We start from the raw sequence: 23,295 nt of genomic DNA, 5'->3' as shown, positions 1-23,295 counted from the left end.
GGCTTCTGCAACTTTGAACATGAAAAATCCAATGAGGAGAAGAAAAGCAAAGCCAAAGAGTCCATCCCAAAATCCGACAAACAAGCAAAATGAACAAAAAACATTGAATTCAATTCTTTCTGATTTTAGAAACTGTATTAAAGAAGGGGTGCACCGGTCCTGGAGATACTGCAATACCAGGTCAATGCGTGGAGTGGACAGAGCAAGCTCTTTTTCCATCTCCCTGTTCTAAAAATCCATTTAATATATGGTCCCCAGATAGGGGACGTATCAGATATTAAACTGATAAGAACAGATACTACACTTGATCTTAGCCAAAAGGCCGAGAAGCGATAACCAGAATTGGTTTCAAACTACGGAGCCACCCAAGGATCCTGAAAAGTCCATTTGTGGAGATGAGCTCCTGGACTCCCGTTAAGAAGACATGTTGTCAACCTCTAGATCCCTTACATGCCTGCACTTTTCGGCTTGCTGCTGCTGCAATCCACGCGTTTTAGATCTGCATAACTCCACCTCTTTAAACACAGCACCTTCACCCCCTGCTGTTCCCACCCGCCTCAACACCGTTGGAAGGGAGGAGAACCAATTAAGGCGGGGGGTGGGGTGGAACGAGCAGCTGTCTACCCTTAGCAGGAGGGCTCCTGATTACATACCTCTCCTGCTGCTGCTGCTGCTGGCTGTCCAGCAGCAGACTGAAGGTGGCTGCTGCTGTGCACAGGTATATAAAGGCTCAGAGCCTATTATGACACGCGCAGCCAGCGTTCCATTGCCACATTCCATCTACTGCAGGCAGGATACCTGGCTGGCTGAATGTCGCTGAGAAGCTCACAGAGACCGCCATAAGCAACAGTTTAACAGAATGCCACAGACTAATCAACCAAACTTTTTGGGTTGGGTTCTCTTTTATAGTCTGCAGGCATTAAATGAAAGAAGTCAGTGTTCCAGCAGAGGGAGACAACGTTTCAGAAAAGGCATTGTAGCAAACCAAAAAAGAAATTTTAAGCGCAGCAGAGTAACCAGCGCACATACCTGTTAGCTCAGGTGAGTTTAAAAGGCTGCTGTTGATAACAAGGGCATTTGCTAAATAGATGGTGTGTGTGCAACAATATACTGAAAGGTCAATTATATTGTGCAGCTTATCTCACCACCTGTAGTTATTTAGGTGAAAGCTCCAAAATGCTTGCCTAATATGTCTGTTTATCCAAAAGGAAGTAAAAAGGGAGAGCTAGAAAGATAGCATTGCATCACATTACATGGCAATGCAATGCACAGTTGCTGAAGTTGAACCAAAATGAGCTTGTAATCTGGCTTCTGCAACTTTGAACATGAAAAATCCAATGAGGAGAAGAAAAGCAAAGCCAAAGAGTCCATCCCAAAATCCGACAAACAAGCAAAATGAACAAAAAACATTGAATTCAATTCTTTCTGATTTTAGAAACTGCATTAAAGAAGGGGTGCACCGGTCCTGGAGATACTGCAATACCAGGTCAATGCGTGGAGTGGACAGAGCAAGCTCTTTTTCCATCTCCCTGTTCTAAAAATCCATTTAATATATGGTCCCCAGATAGGGGACGTATCAGATATTAAACTGATAAGAACAGATACTACACTTGATCTTAGCGAAAAGGCCGAGAAGCGATAACCAGAATTGGTTTCAAACTACGGAGCCACCCAAGGATCCTGAAAAGTCCATTTGTGGAGATGAGCTCCTGGACTCCCGTTAAGAAGACATGTTGTCAACCTCTAGATCCCTTACATGCCTGCACTTTTCGGCTTGCTGCTGCTGCAATCCACGCGTTTTAGATCTGCATAACTCCACCTCTTTAAACACAGCACCTTCACCCCCTGCTGTTCCCACCCGCCTCAACACCGTTGGAAGGGAGGAGAACCAATTAAGGCGGGGGGTGGGGTGGAAAGAGCAGCTGTCTACCCTTAGCAGGAGGGCTCCTGATTACAAACCTCTCCTGCTGCTGCTGCTGCTGGCTGTCCAGCAGCAGACTGAAGGTGGCTGCTGCTGTGCACAGGTATATAAAGGCTCAGAGCCTATTATGACACGCGCAGCCAGCGTTCCATTGCCACATTCCATCTACTGCAGGCAGGATACCTGGCTGGCTGAATGTCGCTGAGAAGCTCACAGAGACCACCATAAGCAACAGTTTAACAGAATGCCACAGACTAATCAACCAAACTTTTTGGGTTGGGTTCTCTTTTATAGTCTGCAGGCATTAAATGAAAGAAGTCAGTGTTCCAGCAGAGGGAGACAACGTTTCAGAAAAGGCATTGTAGCAAACCAAAAAAGAAATTTTAAGCGCAGCAGAGTAACCAGCGCACATACCTGTTAGCTCAGGTGAGTTTAAAAGGCTGCTGTTGATAACAAGGGCATTTGCTAAATAGATGGTGTGTGTGCAACAATATACTGAAAGGTCAATTATATTGTGCAGCTTATCTCACCACCTGTAGTTATTTAGGTGAAAGCTCCAAAATGCTTGCCTAATATGTCTGTTTATCCAAAAGGAAGTAAAAAGGGAGAGCTAGAAAGATAGCATTGCATCACATTACATGGCAATGCAATGCACAGTTGCTGAAGTTGAACCAAAATGAGCTTGTAATCTGGCTTCTGCAACTTTGAACATGAAAAATCCAATGAGGAGAAGAAAAGCAAAGCCAAAGAGTCCATCCCAAAATCCGACAAACAAGCAAAATGAACAAAAAACATTGAATTCAATTCTTTCTGATTTTAGAAACTGCATTAAAGAAGGGGTGCACCGGTCCTGGAGATACTGCAATACCAGGTCAATGCGTGGAGTGGACAGAGCAAGCTCTTTTTCCATCTCCCTGTTCTAAAAATCCATTTAATATATGGTCCCCAGATAGGGGACGTATCAGATATTAAACTGATAAGAACAGATACTACACTTGATCTTAGCCAAAAGGCCGAGAAGCGATAACCAGAATTGGTTTCAAACTACGGAGCCACCCAAGGATCCTGAAAAGTCCATTTGTGGAGATGAGCTCCTGGACTCCCGTTAAGAAGACATGTTGTCAACCTCTAGATCCCTTACATGCCTGCACTTTTCGGCTTGCTGCTGCTGCAATCCACGCGTTTTAGATCTGCATAACTCCACCTCTTTAAACACAGCACCTTCACCCCCTGCTGTTCCCACCCGCCTCAACACCGTTGGAAGGGAGGAGAACCAATTAAGGCGGGGGGTGGGGTGGAACGAGCAGCTGTCTACCCTTAGCAGGAGGGCTCCTGATTACATACCTCTCCTGCTGCTGCTGCTGCTGGTTGTCCAGCAGCAGACTGAAGGTGGCTGCTGCTGTGCACAGGTATATAAAGGCTCAGAGCCTATTATGACACGCACAGCCAGCGTTCCATTGCCACATTCCATCTACTGCAGGCAGGATACCTGGCTGGCTGAATGTCGCTGAGAAGCTCACAGAGACCGCCATAAGCAACAGTTTAACAGAATGCCACAGACTAATCAACCAAACTTTTTGGGTTGGGTTCTCTTTTATAGTCTGCAGGCATTAAATGAAAGAAGTCAGTGTTCCAGCAGAAGGAGACAACGTTTCAGAAAAGGCATTGTAGCAAACCAAAAAAGAAATTTTAAGCGCAGCAGAGTAACCAGCGCACATACCTGTTAGCTCAGGTGAGTTTAAAAGGCTGCTGTTGATAACAAGGGCATTTGCTAAATAGATGGTGTGTGTGCAACAATATACTGAAAGGTCAATTATATTGTGCAGCTTATCTCACCACCTGTAGTTATTTAGGTGAAAGCTCCAAAATGCTTGCCTAATATGTCTGTTTATCCAAAAGGAAGTAAAAAGGGAGAGCTAGAAAGATAGCATTGCATCACATTACATGGCAATGCAATGCACAGTTGCTGAAGTTGAACCAAAATGAGCTTGTAATCTGGCTTCTGCAACTTTGAACATGAAAAATCCAATGAGGAGAAGAAAAGCAAAGCCAAAGAGTCCATCCCAAAATCCGACAAACAAGCAAAATGAACAAAAAACATTGAATTCAATTCTTTCTGATTTTAGAAACTGCATTAAAGAAGGGGTGCACCGGTCCTGGAGATACTGCAATACCAGGTCAATGCGTGGAGTGGACAGAGCAAGCTCTTTTTCCATCTCCCTGTTCTAAAAATCCATTTAATATATGGTCCCCAGATAGGGGACGTATCAGATATTAAACTGATAAGAACAGATACTACACTTGATCTTAGCCAAAAGGCCGAGAAGCGATAACCAGAATTGGTTTCAAACTACGGAGCCACCCAAGGATCCTGAAAAGTCCATTTGTGGAGATGAGCTCCTGGACTCCCGTTAAGAAGACATATTGTCAACCTCTAGATCCCTTACATGCCTGCACTTTTCGGCTTGCTGCTGCTGCAATCCACGCGTTTTAGATCTGCATAACTCCACCTCTTTAAACACAGCACCTTCACCCCCTGCTGTTCCCACCCGCCTCAACACCGTTGGAAGGGAGGAGAACCAATTAAGGCGAGGGGTGGGGTGGAACGAGCAGCTGTCTACCCTTAGCAGGAGGGCTCCTGATTACATACCTCTCCTGCTGCTGCTGCTGCTGGCTGTCCAGCAGCAGACTGAAGGTGGCTGCTGCTGTGCACAGGTATATAAAGGCTCAGAGCCTATTATGACACGCGCAGCCAGCGTTCCATTGCCACATTCCATCTACTGCAGGCAGGATACCTGGCTGGCTGAATGTCGCTGAGAAGCTCACAGAGACCGCCATAAGCAACAGTTTAACAGAATGCCACAGACTAATCAACCAAACTTTTTGGGTTGGGTTCTCTTTTATAGTCTGCAGGCATTAAATGAAAGAAGTCAGTGTTCCAGCAGAAGGAGACAACGTTTCAGAAAAGGCATTGTAGCAAACCAAAAAAGAAATTTTAAGCGCAGCAGAGCAACCAGCGCACATACCTGTTAGCTCAGGTGAGTTTAAAAGGCTGCTGTTGATAACAAGGGCATTTGCTAAATAGATGGTGTGTGTGCAACAATATACTGAAAGGTCAATTATATTGTGCAGCTTATCTCACCACCTGTAGTTATTTAGGTGAAAGCTCCAAAATACTTGCCTAATATGTCTGTTTATCCAAAAGGAAGTAAAAAGGGAGAGCTAGAAAGATAGCATTGCATCACATTACATGGCAATGCAATGCACAGTTGCTGAAGTTGAACCAAAATGAGCTTGTAATCTGGCTTCTGCAACTTTGAACATGAAAAATCCAATGAGGAGAAGAAAAGCAAAGCCAAAGAGTCCATCCCAAAATCCGACAAACAAGCAAAATGAACAAAAAACATTGAATTCAATTCTTTCTGATTTTAGAAACTGCATTAAAGAAGGGGTGCACCGGTCCTGGAGATACTGCAATACCAGGTCAATGCGTGGAGTGGACAGAGCAAGCTATTTTTCCATCTCCCTGTTCTAAAAATCCATTTAATATATGGTCCCCAGATAGGGGACGTATCAGATATTAAACTGATAAGAACAGATACTACACTTGATCTTAGCCAAAAGGCCGAGAAGCGATAACCAGAATTGGTTTCAAACTACGGAGCCACCCAAGGATCCTGAAAAGTCCATTTGTGGAGATGAGCTCCTGGACTCCCGTTAAGAAGACATGTTGTCAACCTCTAGATCCCTTACATGCCTGCACTTTTCGGCTTGCTGCTGCTGCAATCCACGCGTTTTAGATCTGCATAACTCCACCTCTTTAAACACAGCACCTTCACCCCCTGCTGTTCCCACCCGCCTCAACACCGTTGGAAGGGAGGAGAACCAATTAAGGCGGGGGGTGGGGTGGAACGAGCAGCTGTCTACCCTTAGCAGGAGGGCTCCTGATTACATACCTCTCCTGCTGCTGCTGCTGCTGGCTGTCCAGCAGCAGACTGAAGGTGGCTGCTGCTGTGCACAGGTATATAAAGGCTCAGAGCCTATTATGACACGCGCAGCCAGCGTTCCATTGCCACATTCCATCTACTGCAGGCAGGATACCTGGCTGGCTGAATGTCGCTGAGAAGCTCACAGAGACCGCCATAAGCAACAGTTTAACAGAATGCCACAGACTAATCAACCAAACTTTTTGGGTTGGGTTCTCTTTTATAGTCTGCAGGCATTAAATGAAAGAAGTCAGTGTTCCAGCAGAAGGAGACAACGTTTCAGAAAAGGCATTGTAGCAAACCAAAAAAGAAATTTTAAGCGCAGCAGAGTAACCAGCACACATACCTGTTAGCTCAGGTGAGTTTAAAAGGCTGCTGTTGATAACAAGGGCATTTGCTAAATAGATGGTGTGTGTGCAACAATATACTGAAAGGTCAATTATATTGTGCAGCTTATCTCACCACCTGTAGTTATTTAGGTGAAAGCTCCAAAATGCTTGCCTAATATGTCTGTTTATCCAAAAGGAAGTAAAAAGGGAGAGCTAGAAAGATAGCATTGCATCACATTACATGGCAATGCAATGCACAGTTGCTGAAGTTGAACCAAAATGAGCTTGTAATCTGGCTTCTGCAACTTTGAACATGAAAAATCCAATGAGGAGAAGAAAAGCAAAGCCAAAGAGTCCATCCCAAAATCCGACAAACAAGCAAAATGAACAAAAAACATTGAATTCAATTCTTTCTGATTTTAGAAACTGCATTAAAGAAGGGGTGCACCGGTCCTGGAGATACTGCAATACCAGGTCAATGCGTGGAGTGGACAGAGCAAGCTATTTTTCCATCTCCCTGTTCTAAAAATCCATTTAATATATGGTCCCCAGATAGGGGACGTATCAGATATTAAACTGATAAGAACAGATACTACACTTGATCTTAGCCAAAAGGCCGAGAAGCGATAACCAGAATTGGTTTCAAACTACGGAGCCACCCAAGGATCCTGAAAAGTCCATTTGTGGAGATGAGCTCCTGGACTCCCGTTAAGAAGACATGTTGTCAACCTCTAGATCCCTTACATGCCTGCACTTTTCGGCTTGCTGCTGCTGCAATCCACGCGTTTTAGATCTGCATAACTCCACCTCTTTAAACACAGCACCTTCACCCCCTGCTGTTCCCACCCGCCTCAACACCGTTGGAAGGGAGGAGAACCAATTAAGGCGGGGGGTGGGGTGGAACGAGCAGCTGTCTACCCTTAGCAGGAGGGCTCCTGATTACATACCTCTCCTGCTGCTGCTGCTGCTGGCTGTCCAGCAGCAGACTGAAGGTGGCTGCTGCTGTGCACAGGTATATAAAGGCTCAGAGCCTATTATGACACGCGCAGCCAGCGTTCCATTGCCACATTCCATCTACTGCAGGCAGGATACCTGGCTGGCTGAATGTCGCTGAGAAGCTCACAGAGACCGCCATAAGCAACAGTTTAACAGAATGCCACAGACTAATCAACCAAACTTTTTGGGTTGGGTTCTCTTTTATAGTCTGCAGGCATTAAATGAAAGAAGTCAGTGTTCCAGCAGAAGGAGACAACGTTTCAGAAAAGGCATTGTAGCAAACCAAAAAAGAAATTTTAAGCGCAGCAGAGTAACCAGCGCACATACCTGTTAGCTCAGGTGAGTTTAAAAGGCTGCTGTTGATAACAAGGGCATTTGCTAAATAGATGGTGTGTGTGCAACAATATACTGAAAGGTCAATTATATTGTGCAGCTTATCTCACCACCTGTAGTTATTTAGGTGAAAGCTCCAAAATGCTTGCCTAATATGTCTGTTTATCCAAAAGGAAGTAAAAAGGGAGAGCTAGAAAGATAGCATTGCATCACATTACATGGCAATGCAATGCACAGTTGCTGAAGTTGAACCAAAATGAGCTTGTAATCTGGCTTCTGCAACTTTGAACATGAAAAATCCAATGAGGAGAAGAAAAGCAAAGCCAAAGAGTCCATCCCAAAATCCGACAAACAAGCAAAATGAACAAAAAACATTGAATTCAATTCTTTCTGATTTTAGAAACTGCATTAAAGAAGGGGTGCACCGGTCCTGGAGATACTGCAATACCAGGTCAATGCGTGGAGTGGACAGAGCAAGCTCTTTTTCCATCTCCCTGTTCTAAAAATCCATTTAATATATGGTCCCCAGATAGGGGACGTATCAGATATTAAACTGATAAGAACAGATACTACACTTGATCTTAGCCAAAAGGCCGAGAAGCGATAACCAGAATTGGTTTCAAACTACGGAGCCACCCAAGGATCCTGAAAAGTCCATTTGTGGAGATGAGCTCCTGGACTCCCGTTAAGAAGACATGTTGTCAACCTCTAGATCCCTTACATGCCTGCACTTTTCGGCTTGCTGCTGCTGCAATCCACGCGTTTTAGATCTGCATAACTCCACCTCTTTAAACACAGCACCTTCACCCCCTGCTGTTCCCACCCGCCTCAACACCGTTGGAAGGGAGGAGAACCAATTAAGGCGGGGGGTGGGGTGGAACGAGCAGCTGTCTACCCTTAGCAGGAGGGCTCCTGATTACATACCTCTCCTGCTGCTGCTGCTGCTGGCTGTCCAGCAGCAGACTGAAGGTGGCTGCTGCTGTGCACAGGTATATAAAGGCTCAGAGCCTATTATGACACGCGCAGCCAGCGTTCCATTGCCACATTCCATCTACTGCAGGCAGGATACCTGGCTGGCTGAATGTCGCTGAGAAGCTCACAGAGACCGCCATAAGCAACAGTTTAACAGAATGCCACAGACTAATCAACCAAACTTTTTGGGTTGGGTTCTCTTTTATAGTCTGCAGGCATTAAATGAAAGAAGTCAGTGTTCCAGCAGAAGGAGACAACGTTTCAGAAAAGGCATTGTAGCAAACCAAAAAAGAAATTTTAAGCGCAGCAGAGTAACCAGCGCACATACCTGTTAGCTCAGGTGAGTTTAAAAGGCTGCTGTTGATAACAAGGGCATTTGCTAAATAGATGGTGTGTGTGCAACAATATACTGAAAGGTCAATTATATTGTGCAGCTTATCTCACCACCTGTAGTTATTTAGGTGAAAGCTCCAAAATGCTTGCCTAATATGTCTGTTTATCCAAAAGGAAGTAAAAAGGGAGAGCTAGAAAGATAGCATTGCATCACATTACATGGCAATGCAATGCACAGTTGCTGAAGTTGAACCAAAATGAGCTTGTAATCTGGCTTCTGCAACTTTGAACATGAAAAATCCAATGAGGAGAAGAAAAGCAAAGCCAAAGAGTCCATCCCAAAATCCGACAAACAAGCAAAATGAACAAAAAACATTGAATTCAATTCTTTCTGATTTTAGAAACTGCATTAAAGAAGGGGTGCACCGGTCCTGGAGATACTGCAATACCAGGTCAATGCGTGGAGTGGACAGAGCAAGCTCTTTTTCCATCTCCCTGTTCTAAAAATCCATTTAATATATGGTCCCCAGATAGGGGACGTATCAGATATTAAACTGATAAGAACAGATACTACACTTGATCTTAGCCAAAAGGCCGAGAAGCGATAACCAGAATTGGTTTCAAACTACGGAGCCACCCAAGGATCCTGAAAAGTCCATTTGTGGAGATGAGCTCCTGGACTCCCGTTAAGAAGACATGTTGTCAACCTCTAGATCCCTTACATGCCTGCACTTTTCGGCTTGCTGCTGCTGCAATTCACGCGTTTTAGATCTGCATAACTCCACCTCTTTAAACACAGCACCTTCACCCCCTGCTGTTCCCACCCGCCTCAACACCGTTGGAAGGGAGGAGAACCAATTAAGGCGGGGGGTGGGGTGGAACGAGCAGCTGTCTACCCTTAGCAGGAGGGCTCCTGATTACATACCTCTCCTGCTGCTGCTGCTGCTGGCTGTCCAGCAGCAGACTGAAGGTGGCTGCTGCTGTGCACAGGTATATAAAGGCTCAGAGCCTATTATGACACGCGCAGCCAGCGTTCCATTGCCACATTCCATCTACTGCAGGCAGGATACCTGGCTGGCTGAATGTCGCTGAGAAGCTCACAGAGACCGCCATAAGCAACAGTTTAACAGAATGCCACAGACTAATCAACCAAACTTTTTGGGTTGGGTTCTCTTTTATAGTCTGCAGGCATTAAATGAAAGAAGTCAGTGTTCCAGCAGAAGGAGACAACGTTTCAGAAAAGGCATTGTAGCAAACCAAAAAAGAAATTTTAAGCGCAGCAGAGTAACCAGCGCACATACCTGTTAGCTCAGGTGAGTTTAAAAGGCTGCTGTTGATAACAAGGGCATTTGCTAAATAGATGGTGTGTGTGCAACAATATACTGAAAGGTCAATTATATTGTGCAGCTTATCTCACCACCTGTAGTTATTTAGGTGAAAGCTCCAAAATGCTTGCCTAATATGTCTGTTTATCCAAAAGGAAGTAAAAAGGGAGAGCTAGAAAGATAGCATTGCATCACATTACATGGCAATGCAATGCACAGTTGCTGAAGTTGAACCAAAATGAGCTTGTAATCTGGCTTCTGCAACTTTGAACATGAAAAATCCAATGAGGAGAAGAAAAGCAAAGCCAAAGAGTCCATCCCAAAATCCGACAAACAAGCAAAATGAACAAAAAACATTGAATTCAATTCTTTCTGATTTTAGAAACTGCATTAAAGAAGGGGTGCACCGGTCCTGGAGATACTGCAATACCAGGTCAATGCGTGGAGTGGACAGAGCAAGCTCTTTTTCCATCTCCCTGTTCTAAAAATCCATTTAATATATGGTCCCCAGATAGGGGACGTATCAGATATTAAACTGATAAGAACAGATACTACACTTGATCTTAGCCAAAAGGCCGAGAAGCGATAACCAGAATTGGTTTCAAACTACGGAGCCACCCAAGGATCCTGAAAAGTCCATTTGTGGAGATGAGCTCCTGGACTCCCGTTAAGAAGACATGTTGTCAAGCTCTAGATCCCTTACATGCCTGCACTTTTCGGCTTGCTGCTGCTGCAATCCACGCGTTTTAGATCTGCATAACTCCACCTCTTTAAACACAGCACCTTCACCCCCTGCTGTTCCCACCCGCCTCAACACCGTTGGAAGGGAGGAGAACCAATTAAGGCGGGGGGTGGGGTGGAACGAGCAGCTGTCTACGCTTAGCAGGAGGGCTCCTGATTACATACCTCTCCTGCTGCTGCTGCTGCTGGCTGTCCAGCAGCAGACTGAAGGTGGCTGCTGCTGTGCACAGGTATATAAAGGCTCAGAGCCTATTATGACACGCGCAGCCAGCGTTCCATTGCCACATTCCATCTACTGCAGGCAGGATACCTGGCTGGCTGAATGTCGCTGAGAAGCTCACAGAGACCGCCATAAGCAACAGTTTAACAGAATGCCACAGACTAATCAGCCAAACTTTTTGGGTTGGGTTCTCTTTTATAGTCTGCAGGCATTAAATGAAAGAAGTCAGTGTTCCAGCAGAAGGAGACAACGTTTCAGAAAAGGCATTGTAGCAAACCAAAAAAGAAATTTTAAGCGCAGCAGAGTAACCAGCGCACATACCTGTTAGCTCAGGTGAGTTTAAAAGGCTGCTGTTGATAACAAGGGCATTTGCTAAATAGATGGTGTGTGTGCAACAATATACTGAAAGGTCAATTATATTGTGCAGCTTATCTCACCACCTGTAGTTATTTAGGTGAAAGCTCCAAAATGCTTGCCTAATATGTCTGTTTATCCAAAAGGAAGTAAAAAGGGAGAGCTAGAAAGATAGCATTGCATCACATTACATGGCAATGCAATGCACAGTTGCTGAAGTTGAACCAAAATGAGCTTGTAATCTGGCTTCTGCAACTTTGAACATGAAAAATCCAATGAGGAGAAGAAAAGCAAAGCCAAAGAGTCCATCCCAAAATCCGACAAACAAGCAAAATGAACAAAAAACATTGAATTCAATTCTTTCTGATTTTAGAAACTGCATTAAAGAAGGGGTGCACCGGTCCTGGAGATACTGCAATACCAGGTCAATGCGTGGAGTGGACAGAGCAAGCTCTTTTTCCATCTCCCTGTTCTAAAAATCCATTTAATATATGGTCCCCAGATAGGGGACGTATCAGATATTAAACTGATAAGAACAGATACTACACTTGATCTTAGCCAAAAGGCCGAGAAGGGATAACCAGAATTGGTTTCAAACTACGGAGCCACCCAAGGATCCTGAAAAGTCCATTTGTGGAGATGAGCTCCTGGACTCCCGTTAAGAAGACATGTTGTCAACCTCTAGATCCCTTACATGCCTGCACTTTTCGGCTTGCTGCTGCTGCAATCCACGCGTTTTAGATCTGCATAACTCCACCTCTTTAAACACAGCACCTTCACCCCCTGCTGTTCCCACCCGCCTCAACACCGTTGGAAGGGAGGAGAACCAATTAAGGCGGGGGGTGGGGTGGAACGAGCAGCTGTCTACCCTTAGCAGGAGGGCTCCTGATTACATACCTCTCCTGCTGCTGCTGCTGCTGGCTGTCCAGCAGCAGACTGAAGGTGGCTGCTGCTGTGCACAGGTATATAAAGGCTCAGAGCCTATTATGACACGCGCAGCCAGCGTTCCATTGCCACATTCCATCTACTGCAGGCAGGATACCTGGCTGGCTGAATGTCGCTGAGAAGCTCACAGAGACCGCCATAAGCAACAGTTTAACAGAATGCCACAGACTAATCAACCAAACTTTTTGGGTTGGGTTCTCTTTTATAGTCTGCAGGCATTAAATGAAAGAAGTCAGTGTTCCAGCAGAAGGAGACAACGTTTCAGAAAAGGCATTGTAGCAAACCAAAAAAGAAATTTTAAGCGCAGCAGAGTAACCAGCGCACATACCTGTTAGCTCAGGTGAGTTTAAAAGGCTGCTGTTGATAACAAGGACATTTGCTAAATAGATGGTGTGTGTGCAACAATATACTGAAAGGTCAATTATATTGTGCAGCTTATCTCACCACCTGTAGTTATTTAGGTGAAAGCTCCAAAATGCTTGCCTAATATGTCTGTTTATCCAAAAGGAAGTAAAAAGGGAGAGCTAGAAAGATAGCATTGCATCACATTACATGGCAATGCAATGCACAGTTGCTGAAGTTGAACCAAAATGAGCTTGTAATCTGGCTTCTGCAACTTTGAACATGAAAAATCCAATGAGGAGAAGAAAAGCAAAGCCAAAGAGTCCATCCCAAAATCCGACAAACAAGCAAAATGAACAAAAAACATTGAATTCAATTCTTTCTGATTTTAGAAACTGCATTAAAGAAGGGGTGCACCAGTCCTGGAGATACTGCAGTACCAGGTCAATGCGTGGAGTGGACAGAGCAAGCTCTTTTTCCATCTCCCTGTTCTAAAAATCCATTTAATATATGGTCCCCAGATAGGGGACGTATCAGATATTAAACTGATAAGAACAGATACTACACTTGATCTTAGCCAAAAGGCCGAGAAGCGATAACCAGAATTGGTTTCAAACTACGGAGCCACCCAAGGATCCTGAAAAGTCCATTTGTGGAGATGAGCTCCTGGACTCCCGTTAAGAAGACATGTTGTCAACCTCTAGATCCCTTACATGCCTGCACTTTTCGGCTTGCTGCTGCTGCAATCCACGCGTTTTAGATCTGCATAACTCCACCTCTTTAAACACAGCACCTTCACCCCCTGCTGTTCCCACCCGCCTCAACACCGTTGGAAGGGAGGAGAACCAATTAAGGCGGGGGGTGGGGTGGAACGAGCAGCTGTCTACCCTTAGCAGGAGGGCTCCTGATTACATACCTCTCCTGCTGCTGCTGCTGCTGGCTGTCCAGCAGCAGACTGAAGGTGGCTGCTGCTGTGCACAGGTATATAAAGGCTCAGAGCCTATTATGACACGCGCAGCCAGCGTTCCATTGCCACATTCCATCTACTGCAGGCAGGATACCTGGCTGGCTGAATGTCGCTGAGAAGCTCACAGAGACCGCCATAAGCAACAGTTTAACAGAATGCCACAGACTAATCAGCCAAACTTTTTGGGTTGGGTTCTCTTTTATAGTCTGCAGGCATTAAATGAAAGAAGTCAGTGTTCCAGCAGAAGGAGACAACGTTTCAGAAAAGGCATTGTAGCAAACCAAAAAAGAAATTTTAAGCGCAGCAGAGTAACCAGCGCACATACCTGTTAGCTCAGGTGAGTTTAAAAGGCTGCTGTTGATAACAAGGGCATTTGCTAAATAGATGGTGTGTGTGCAACAATATACTGAAAGGTCAATTATATTGTGCAGCTTATCTCACCACCTGTAGTTATTTAGGTGAAAGCTCCAAAATGCTTGCCTAATATGTCTGTTTATCCAAAAGGAAGTAAAAAGGGAGAGCTAGAAAGATAGCATTGCATCACATTACATGGCAATGCAATGCACAGTTGCTGAAGTTGAACCAAAATGAGCTTGTAATCTGGCTTCTGCAACTTTGAACATGAAAAATCCAATGAGGAGAAGAAAAGCAAAGCCAAAGAGTCCATCCCAAAATCCGACAAACAAGCAAAATGAACAAAAAACATTGAATTCAATTCTTTCTGATTTTAGAAACTGCATTAAAGAAGGGGTGCACCGGTCCTGGAGATACTGCAATACCAGGTCAATGCGTGGAGTGGACAGAGCAAGCTCTTTTTCCATCTCCCTGTTCTAAAAATCCATTTAATATATGGTCCCCAGATAGGGGACGTATCAGATATTAAACTGATAAGAACAGATTTTTTTTTTTTAATTTGGCTATCCCCTGCAGAGGGATAAAACCGTTTATTAAAACTTTAACAAGTTACAAGCATAATTAGACAAATACCAAACGTTAAAAGACAAATGAAATTTACAAAACAAAAAAATACAAAGATTTTAAATAATTAGGTTCCATTGGTCAACAAGCCATTTTTTGGAAATATGTACATTCTTCTTTTTGTCAATTAAATAATAAGTATACATTTCACATAAACATAAACTTAAAACATCATTCACTGATAAAACATCTTGTTTAAAAATAGCAATGTTGCGCGCTTTCCAGAGAGATGACTTGGCGCAGTTCACTGTCTTCCAAGCCATTGTGTACTGGTCCATTGTGGGGCATTCCATAAGTCCGTATAGCACAGTTTCATATGTAAAGTCCTTGAGGTCTGCCACCCTTTCCAGTAAGGGGAGCAGTCTTCTCCAGAAATCCTTTGCAAAATTACATGTCCATAATAGATGTTCCACCGTTTCCTCTTCTTGGCATCCGGCTCTTGGGCAGATGGCAGACCTCACAAATCCTCTTCTGTATTGGAATGCCCGGCAAGGAAGACAGCGGTGCATGCAACTCCAAGCCAGATCTCTCTGTTCATTAAAAAGATAAAAAACGTTAATCATTTTCCAGATAGACATAGATTTGTCATCATCATATCTGTCAACATTACATATTTCCTCACTTTTACGTATTTCTTTAATTAGCTTCTTACTATTTCTTAATTCCTCTATTTTCTTAGTCCCTAAATTAAAATCGGACACTATTTTCCTTAAAATCTCATAATGCGTCGACAAATTAAAAGCATGGGGCACAGATATATTAACTTCATACCATCCAAACTTTCTCATAAAAAATCCTGTATTAAAACGCATAAAAAAGGACCAATAGTGATTCTTAAAAAGGGCATTAAAACAGTAAACGAACAGATGGATTAAAAGAAACCTATTAAAATCTGGAAAATCTTTACCACCTTTTACTTTTGATTTCATCACGATTTCTCTTTTCAGCTTTTCCATTTTTGAGTTCCAAAAGAAGGTAAAACAGGTTTTGGTTATCTTTTTTAAAACATTAACAGGCGGGGGGAAAACCATGCTAAGATACAATAAAAGAGGTAAAATCACCATCTTTAAAACCAATACTTTACCCTCCATTGTAAGTCTCCTCATGTTCCACATACATATTTTCGTATTTACTTTCTGTGTAATTGTTTCCCAACTATTATAACCATCATTATTTTCAGTGAATGATATACCTAAAATGGAAATGGATTCGGAGACATTAATTGGTACATCACGTAAAATCATCCCCCCAACACTTAAAATGTTACACTTATTAAAATTGATTTTAAAACCAGAAGCTAGACAAAAGGATTGCACTTGATGGAGAGTGGCCGTAAGTGATGGTGCATCTGTACACAAGACCGCCACGTCATCCATGTAGCCTACAACCTTGGCCTCCAAACCACCGCTTCCAGGCAGAGGGACACCGCATATCTGTTTATTTTGGCGTATTGCACATAACATTGGTTCCAGTGCACAGATAAACAGTAGGGGGGACAGAGGGCATCCCTGTTTCACCCCTGACCGTAAAAATACCTCTTGTGTCTTAAAACCATTCACTAAAATCTTACTTGTACAATCCTTGTAAAATGCTTTAAGCGATAGTAAAAACCCTTCTGGTATGCCCATTTTCTCTAAAACTTTAAAAAGATAAAAGTGTGAGACACGGTCAAATGCTTTTTCAAAATCAATAGATAAAATCGCCATTTTCCCCTTTCTGTCTTTCACATCCTCAATACAGTCTTTCACTAAATTCAGATTGTCCCATATACTGCGCCCCGGCACCCCACACACTTGATTAGAATGAATAACTTTGCTGATGACTTCTTTTAGACGATTTGCACAAATTTTAGCCATTATTTTATAGTCACAATTTAAAAGTGTTATTGGTCTCCAGTTTTCTAATTTTGATTTATCGCCTTTTTTGTATAGGAGGGAGACTTCACCTTTCTTCCAGGAATTTAATAAAACCTTATTATTAAAAACCTCAGTAAACAAATAAAACAAATCATCTTTTAAAATATCATAAAAACATACATAAAATTCTATTGGGATGCCATCAGGACCAGGGACCTTTCCAGTTTTAAAACTTTTAATAGTTTTTAACACTTCTTGTTCCGTTAAAACTTGGGATAAAAACTCTTGGGATGCGGGATCTAAAACAGCTGTTAGTCCTTGCAGCGAATCATCCATTAATTTATTATCTATATTTTTTCCATTAAAAAGATTAGAAAAAAAAACCTCAACTTTACCCAGCATATTTTTTATATTATTCTCACCATCTATATGGTCAATTATCACTTTTTCTTTTTTATTTTTCCTAAAAAAATATCTGGAACACTTTTCATTTTCTTCTATATGTTGTACTCTAGAACGAAAAATGATCTCTTTTCCTTTTTGTTCTAGCCATTTTGAAATCTCTTCTTTTAAGTTTGAAATATCAAGTTGTACATCTATCCCATTGTCTCTGAGCTTAAATAATGTTTGTAGGCGGGTATTTAAAATTCTATATTCTTCATATTTTTCTTTGGCTCTACATATACTCTTTTTAATAAAAAAGTCTTTTATTTTTACTTTCATTCTATCCCACCATACACTCATAGTCTCATTTGTTTTTTTCCCTTTTCTACATTTCCTATAAAACTCAATAAAATCTGATAAAATCTGCGGGTCGGTTAAAAGGGATACGTTCATTTTCCAGCTTTTCTTACCACATTTTTTGTTGTCATTTACTTTTATGGTAAAGGATAAAAGTTTATGGTCTGAAAATATATTAGTTAAAACTTCACATTTGGCAGGTATTGTTTTATCTGAACCAAAAATAAAATCAATCCTAGAGCTACAATTAGCATTGCTCCAAGTGAAACCAGCATCCTCTGGGCTGTCACTATGACACTCTTTATATATGTCTATCAATTTAGCATCTTTGACTATATCATGTAGCATACCTGAGGTTTTATCGTAGTTCCTGCTTACAGAGCTGGAGCGCCGGTTTTCACCTTTTAAAACACAATTAAAATCCCCTGCTAAGATAAAAGGTTCAGAGTTATTAATAAATAATGGTAAAAGATCAAGCATTTCGGCTCTTTCATTTTTCTCTGGGGATCCATAAAAATTTAAAAACTGCCATCTAATACCATCAATAAAAGCTTTCACTAATAAAATACGACCTGGTAAAATTTCCTGAATAAAATCAATTAAAACGTTCCCTTTAAAAAGTATGGCTACACCCGCTGATCCTGCAGCATTCGATCCGGACCAGACAGATGGCCCACACTTCCACTCATCTTTATATTTTTGATATGACATTTCATGTGGGATATTACATTCTTGCAGAAAAAATACAGATGCAGTAAAACACGTAAAAAAATTAAAAAGAGCAGTTCTTCTCGTGTTAGATTTTATGCCTCTCACGTTGAGGGAAATACCTTTGAGTTCAGCCATCATTAGAAAATGTAGAAATTTTACTTAGGTAACTAAGAGCAACGGATTTACCTGTCCGATGAACCTGATCAGACCACTGGGCTTGCGCCTCCCTCCTCATCTGATAGTATCGTCACGAGAGTCTCCGTGGAGGAGGAAAGATTACCACATTTATATAAACCCGACGCTACACTGGCATAGCTCGGAGGGCTGGCTGGCAGAACCCGCTGGGTCTCCATTGGCTGGCCATGCAGTTCCTCATCAGGTGGGTCCCCGAGGGGTTCCGCCGCCCCTGTTTGACCTGTAGAAGGTCGTCCTATAGGAGGAGGTTGCGCACAAGGCAGAGCCTCTGACTCTTCAGAGTCAGCAAGATCCCGGTCCCCACCTGTAGCAGCGGAGACCGAAACCCCTGAGGGTCCAGCGTCCACGTCCCCTTCTGGAGAAGTGTCCATCTGTTCACCTCCTGCTGCCTCCTCCGAACCACCCTTTTTCTTTTTCTTAGGACCCACCTTTATCCACTCAGCGCCCTCAGCACTAGGAGACCCAGACTGGGCATGGGCTTCTGTGTCGGCCTTTTGCCGGTCCCTTTTGACCTTACCAGTAGTGCCCTTCTGCTCCTTCTCAGCCCTCCTTTTGGACTCCCGCAGGTCCTGCAGCCAGGTTTTGGGATTTGGTATTTTACCTGTCATAGACTCTGGAGACACTTCACTATTTGGTACGCCCTTATTGTCTCCAGAGGCTCCAGGTTGTTGTTCCTCCTCCTGAGGGGTGCTCTGATCTTTTGGTCCTTGGTCGGACGTCTTGGACTTCCCCTTTTGCTCATCTTCCCGAAATCTGTGAGGGCAAGAAAAATAAAAGTGACCTGGAGTCTGGCAAAAACTGCATTTCTTTTCCTTAGGGCATTCTTTTGTCTCATGTTCTTCACTAGCACAATTTCTACATGATACATGACAGTTTTCTTTTGAATGACCATAGCGCCCACAATTTCTGCAATATACTGGCATCCCAGAAAAGAAGAAATCCCCATTTGTTTGCCCAATTTTGAAACGGGCAGGGGGGAGCCGTATACCACCTGGTGTATTTGGATCTCTTGTACACTTCACAAGGAATTTCCACTTAGATGTCCATATGTTATATTCGTTTAATATCTTCCCAATACATTTAACACTTTTAAAATAAATTGCTAGAAATGACATTACTTCTGGAGCAGAAACAAAGGGCGAAAATATTTTTACAATAACCAGTCTTACCTCATCCAGGACGTGCTCAACAATTTGTATCCCTTTCAAAACAGGACTATTTTCAACTTTTTTTAACTTTTCTAGTACATCTCTAAAAATACCTTCTCCGGTGAATGTGATGTCATAGTCACCTCTTCTGGGATAATCCTGGATGGAGAGAATTTCATTCCTTTGTACGCCAAGAAGGTTCCTGAGCACGTCCTGGACTACATACCCTAATTTCCTCATATCCGAGCCACCCGCCGTGAAGTGAACTCGGATAGAGTTTTTTAGCCTCGCATAAAGAGGCACGAGGTTAGGGTCAACCTCCATGGAAAAACGCAACAAGGTTGCAAATTGCAGCCGCTTGCAATCTGCGCTCCCAGTGTTCTTGCAGCGAAAAACACCTGGAAGCTGGGGGATCGCAACTCGTTACCCTGGGACTAAGCCCTCTCCCTAATAGCAGCAAGCAGGTTAAGTCCACCAAAGTGGACGATCCTGCCAGGCCAAGGAGAGGGGTACCCGAGTGCCCTTCAACTACAATCTCCTGCAATAAAGCACTTGATCGTAGCCAAAAGGCCGAGAAGCGATAACCAGAATTGGTTTCAAACTACGGAGCCACCCAAGGATCCTGAAAAGTCCATTTGTGGAGATGAGCTCCTGGACTCCCGTTAAGAAGACATGTTGTCAACCTCTAGATCCCTTACATGCCTGCACTTTTCGGCTTGCTGCTGCTGCAATCCACGCGTTTTAGATCTGCATAACTCCACCTCTTTAAACACAGCACCTTCACCCCCTGCTGTTCCCACCCGCCTCAACACCGTTGGAAGGGAGGAGAACCAATTAAGGCGGGGGGTGGGGTGGAACGAGCAGCTGTCTACCCTTAGCAGGAGGGCTCCTGATTACATACCTCTCCTGCTGCTGCTGCTGCTGGCTGTCCAGCAGCAGACTGAAGGTGGCTGCTGCTGTGCACAGGTATATAAAGGCTCAGAGCCTATTATGACACGCGCAGCCAGCGTTCCATTGCCACATTCCATCTACTGCAGGCAGGATACCTGGCTGGCTGAATGTCGCTGAGAAGCTCACAGAGACCGCCATAAGCAACAGTTTAACAGAATGCCACAGACTAATCAACCAAACTTTTTGGGTTGGGTTCTCTTTTATAGTCTGCAGGCATTAAATGAAAGAAGTCAGTGTTCCAGCAGAAGGAGACAACGTTTCAGAAAAGGCATTGTAGCAAACCAAAAAAGAAATTTTAAGCGCAGCAGAGTAACCAGCGCACATACCTGTTAGCTCAGGTGAGTTTAAAAGGCTGCTGTTGATAACAAGGACATTTGCTAAATAGATGGTGTGTGTGCAACAATATACTGAAAGGTCAATTATATTGTGCAGCTTATCTCACCACCTGTAGTTATTTAGGTGAAAGCTCCAAAATGCTTGCCTAATATGTCTGTTTATCCAAAAGGAAGTAAAAAGGGAGAGCTAGAAAGATAGCATTGCATCACATTACATGGCAATGCAATGCACAGTTGCTGAAGTTGAACCAAAATGAGCTTGTAATCTGGCTTCTGCAACTTTGAACATGAAAAATCCAATGAGGAGAAGAAAAGCAAAGCCAAAGAGTCCATCCCAAAATCCGACAAACAAGCAAAATGAACAAAAAACATTGAATTCAATTCTTTCTGATTTTAGAAACTGCATTAAAGAAGGGGTGCACCGGTCCTGGAGATACTGCAGTACCAGGTCAATGCGTGGAGTGGACAGAGCAAGCTCTTTTTCCATCTCCCTGTTCTAAAAATCCATTTAATATATGGTCCCCAGATAGGGGACGTATCAGATATTAAACTGATAAGAACAGATACTACACTTGATCTTAGCCAAAAGGCCGAGAAGCGATAACCAGAATTGGTTTCAAACTACGGAGCCACCCAAGGATCCTGAAAAGTCCATTTGTGGAGATGAGCTCCTGGACTCCCGTTAAGAAGACATGTTGTCAACCTCTAGATCCCTTACATGCCTGCACTTTTCGGCTTGCTGCTGCTGCAATCCACGCGTTTTAGATGTGCATAACTCCACCTCTTTAAACACAGCACCTTCACCCCCTGCTGTTCCCACCCGCCTCAACACCGTTGGAAGGGAGGAGAACCAATTAAGGCGGGGGGTGGGGTGGAACGAGCAGCTGTCTACCCTTAGCAGGAGGGCTCCTGATTACATACCTCTCCTGCTGCTGCTGCTGCTGGCTGTCCAGCAGCAGACTGAAGGTGGCTGCTGCTGTGCACAGGTATATAAAGGCTCAGAGCCTATTATGACACGCGCAGCCAGCGTTCCATTGCCACATTCCATCTACTGCAGGCAGGATACCTGGCTGGCTGAATGTCGCTGAGAAGCTCACAGAGACCGCCATAAGCAACAGTTTAACAGAATGCCACAGACTAATCAACCAAACTTTTTGGGTTGGGTTCTCTTTTATAGTCTGCAGGCATTAAATGAAAGAAGTCAGTGTTCCAGCAGAAGGAGACAACGTTTCAGAAAAGGCATTGTAGCAAACCAAAAAAGAAATTTTAAGCGCAGCAGAGTAACCAGCGCACATACCTGTTAGCTCAGGTGAGTTTAAAAGGCTGCTGTTGATAACAAGGGCATTTGCTAAATAGATGGTGTGTGTGCAACAATATACTGAAAGGTCAATTATATTGTGCAGCTTATCTCACCACCTGTAGTTATTTAGGTGAAAGCTCCAAAATGCTTGCCTAATATGTCTGTTTATCCAAAAGGAAGTAAAAAGGGAGAGCTAGAAAGATAGCATTGCATCACATTACATGGCAATGCAATGCACAGTTGCTGAAGTTGAACCAAAATGAGCTTGTAATCTGGCTTCTGCAACTTTGAACATGAAAAATCCAATGAGGAGAAGAAAAGCAAAGCCAAAGAGTCCATCCCAAAATCCGACAAACAAGCAAAATGAACAAAAAACATTGAATTCAATTTTTTCTGATTTTAGAAACTGCATTAAAGAAGGGGTGCACCGGTCCTGGAGATACTGCAATACCAGGTCAATGCGTGGAGTGGACAGAGCAAGCTCTTTTTCCATCTCCCTGTTCTTAAAATCCATTTAATATATGGTCCCCAGATAGGGGACGTATCAGATATTAAACTGATAAGAACAGATACTACACTTGATCTTAGCCAAAAGGCCGAGAAGCGATAACCAGAATTGGTTTCAAACTACGGAGCCACCCAAGGATCCTGAAAAGTCCATTTGTGGAGATGAGCTCCTGGACTCCCGTTAAGAAGACATGTTGTCAACCTCTAGATCCCTTACATGCCTGCACTTTTCGGCTTGCTGCTGCTGCAATCCACGCGTTTTAGATCTGCATAACTCCACCTCTTTAAACACAGCACCTTCACCCCCTGCTGTTCCCACCCGCCTCAACACCGTTGGAAGGGAGGAGAACCAATTAAGGCGGGGGGTGGGGTGGAACGAGCAGCTGTCTACCCTTAGCAGGAGGGCTCCTGATTACATACCTCTCCTGCTGCTGCTGCTGCTGGCTGTCCAGCAGCAGACTGAAGGTGGCTGCTGCTGTGCACAGGTATATAAAGGCTCAGAGCCTATTATGACACGCGCAGCCAGCGTTCCATTGCCACATTCCATCTACTGCAGGCAGGATACCTGGCTGGCTGAATGTCGCTGAGAAGCTCACAGAGACCGCCATAAGCAACAGTTTAACAGAATGCCACAGACTAATCAACCAAACTTTTTGGGTTGGGTTCTCTTTTATAGTCTGCAGGCATTAAATGAAAGAAGTCAGTGTTCCAGCAGAAGGAGACAACGTTTCAGAAAAGGCATTGTAGCAAACCAAAAAAGAAATTTTAAGCGCAGCAGAGTAACCAGCGCACATACCTGTTAGCTCAGG

General features: G+C 43.6%; 14 non-coding genes across 14 annotated transcripts; all 14 read right to left on the bottom strand.

Moving 5' to 3' along the window:
- Window positions 1-143: 143 nt before the first annotated feature.
- On the bottom strand, window positions 144-334 carry LOC141149072 (U2 spliceosomal RNA). The gene has a single exon (XR_012245384.1). It is a non-coding gene; the product is annotated as a U2 spliceosomal RNA (small nuclear RNA).
- Window positions 335-1,449: 1,115 nt separating this feature from the next.
- On the bottom strand, window positions 1,450-1,640 carry LOC141150039 (U2 spliceosomal RNA). The gene has a single exon (XR_012246311.1). It is a non-coding gene; the product is annotated as a U2 spliceosomal RNA (small nuclear RNA).
- A 1,115-nt stretch (window positions 1,641-2,755) lies between these two features.
- LOC141149071 (U2 spliceosomal RNA) lies at window positions 2,756-2,946 on the bottom strand. Its single transcript, XR_012245383.1, has one exon. It is a non-coding gene; the product is annotated as a U2 spliceosomal RNA (small nuclear RNA).
- Window positions 2,947-4,061: 1,115 nt separating this feature from the next.
- LOC141149069 (U2 spliceosomal RNA) lies at window positions 4,062-4,252 on the bottom strand. The gene has a single exon (XR_012245381.1). It is a non-coding gene; the product is annotated as a U2 spliceosomal RNA (small nuclear RNA).
- Window positions 4,253-5,367: 1,115 nt separating this feature from the next.
- On the bottom strand, window positions 5,368-5,558 carry LOC141149780 (U2 spliceosomal RNA). The gene has a single exon (XR_012246065.1). It is a non-coding gene; the product is annotated as a U2 spliceosomal RNA (small nuclear RNA).
- Window positions 5,559-6,673: 1,115 nt separating this feature from the next.
- LOC141149779 (U2 spliceosomal RNA) lies at window positions 6,674-6,864 on the bottom strand. The gene has a single exon (XR_012246064.1). It is a non-coding gene; the product is annotated as a U2 spliceosomal RNA (small nuclear RNA).
- Window positions 6,865-7,979: 1,115 nt separating this feature from the next.
- Window positions 7,980-8,170, bottom strand: LOC141149068 (U2 spliceosomal RNA). Its single transcript, XR_012245380.1, has one exon. It is a non-coding gene; the product is annotated as a U2 spliceosomal RNA (small nuclear RNA).
- Window positions 8,171-9,285: 1,115 nt separating this feature from the next.
- On the bottom strand, window positions 9,286-9,476 carry LOC141149066 (U2 spliceosomal RNA). The gene has a single exon (XR_012245379.1). It is a non-coding gene; the product is annotated as a U2 spliceosomal RNA (small nuclear RNA).
- Window positions 9,477-10,591: 1,115 nt separating this feature from the next.
- Window positions 10,592-10,782, bottom strand: LOC141149065 (U2 spliceosomal RNA). Its single transcript, XR_012245378.1, has one exon. It is a non-coding gene; the product is annotated as a U2 spliceosomal RNA (small nuclear RNA).
- A 1,115-nt stretch (window positions 10,783-11,897) lies between these two features.
- On the bottom strand, window positions 11,898-12,088 carry LOC141274448 (U2 spliceosomal RNA). The gene has a single exon (XR_012322722.1). It is a non-coding gene; the product is annotated as a U2 spliceosomal RNA (small nuclear RNA).
- A 1,115-nt stretch (window positions 12,089-13,203) lies between these two features.
- On the bottom strand, window positions 13,204-13,394 carry LOC141149717 (U2 spliceosomal RNA). Its single transcript, XR_012246005.1, has one exon. It is a non-coding gene; the product is annotated as a U2 spliceosomal RNA (small nuclear RNA).
- Window positions 13,395-14,509: 1,115 nt separating this feature from the next.
- Window positions 14,510-14,700, bottom strand: LOC141150533 (U2 spliceosomal RNA). Its single transcript, XR_012246710.1, has one exon. It is a non-coding gene; the product is annotated as a U2 spliceosomal RNA (small nuclear RNA).
- A 6,390-nt stretch (window positions 14,701-21,090) lies between these two features.
- Window positions 21,091-21,281, bottom strand: LOC141149574 (U2 spliceosomal RNA). Its single transcript, XR_012245866.1, has one exon. It is a non-coding gene; the product is annotated as a U2 spliceosomal RNA (small nuclear RNA).
- Window positions 21,282-22,396: 1,115 nt separating this feature from the next.
- On the bottom strand, window positions 22,397-22,587 carry LOC141149657 (U2 spliceosomal RNA). Its single transcript, XR_012245949.1, has one exon. It is a non-coding gene; the product is annotated as a U2 spliceosomal RNA (small nuclear RNA).
- Window positions 22,588-23,295: the final 708 nt, after the last annotated feature.

The sequence above is a fragment of the Phyllobates terribilis genome, unplaced genomic scaffold (genome assembly GCF_046119375.1).
Source record: "Phyllobates terribilis strain yellow unplaced genomic scaffold, ASM4611937v1 Scaffold_5__5_contigs__length_657084704, whole genome shotgun sequence".
Classification (NCBI taxonomy): Eukaryota; Metazoa; Chordata; class Amphibia; order Anura; family Dendrobatidae; genus Phyllobates; species Phyllobates terribilis.
Note: the sequence above shows the minus strand (reverse complement) of the source record. Positions and strands in the feature narration are given on the sequence as shown.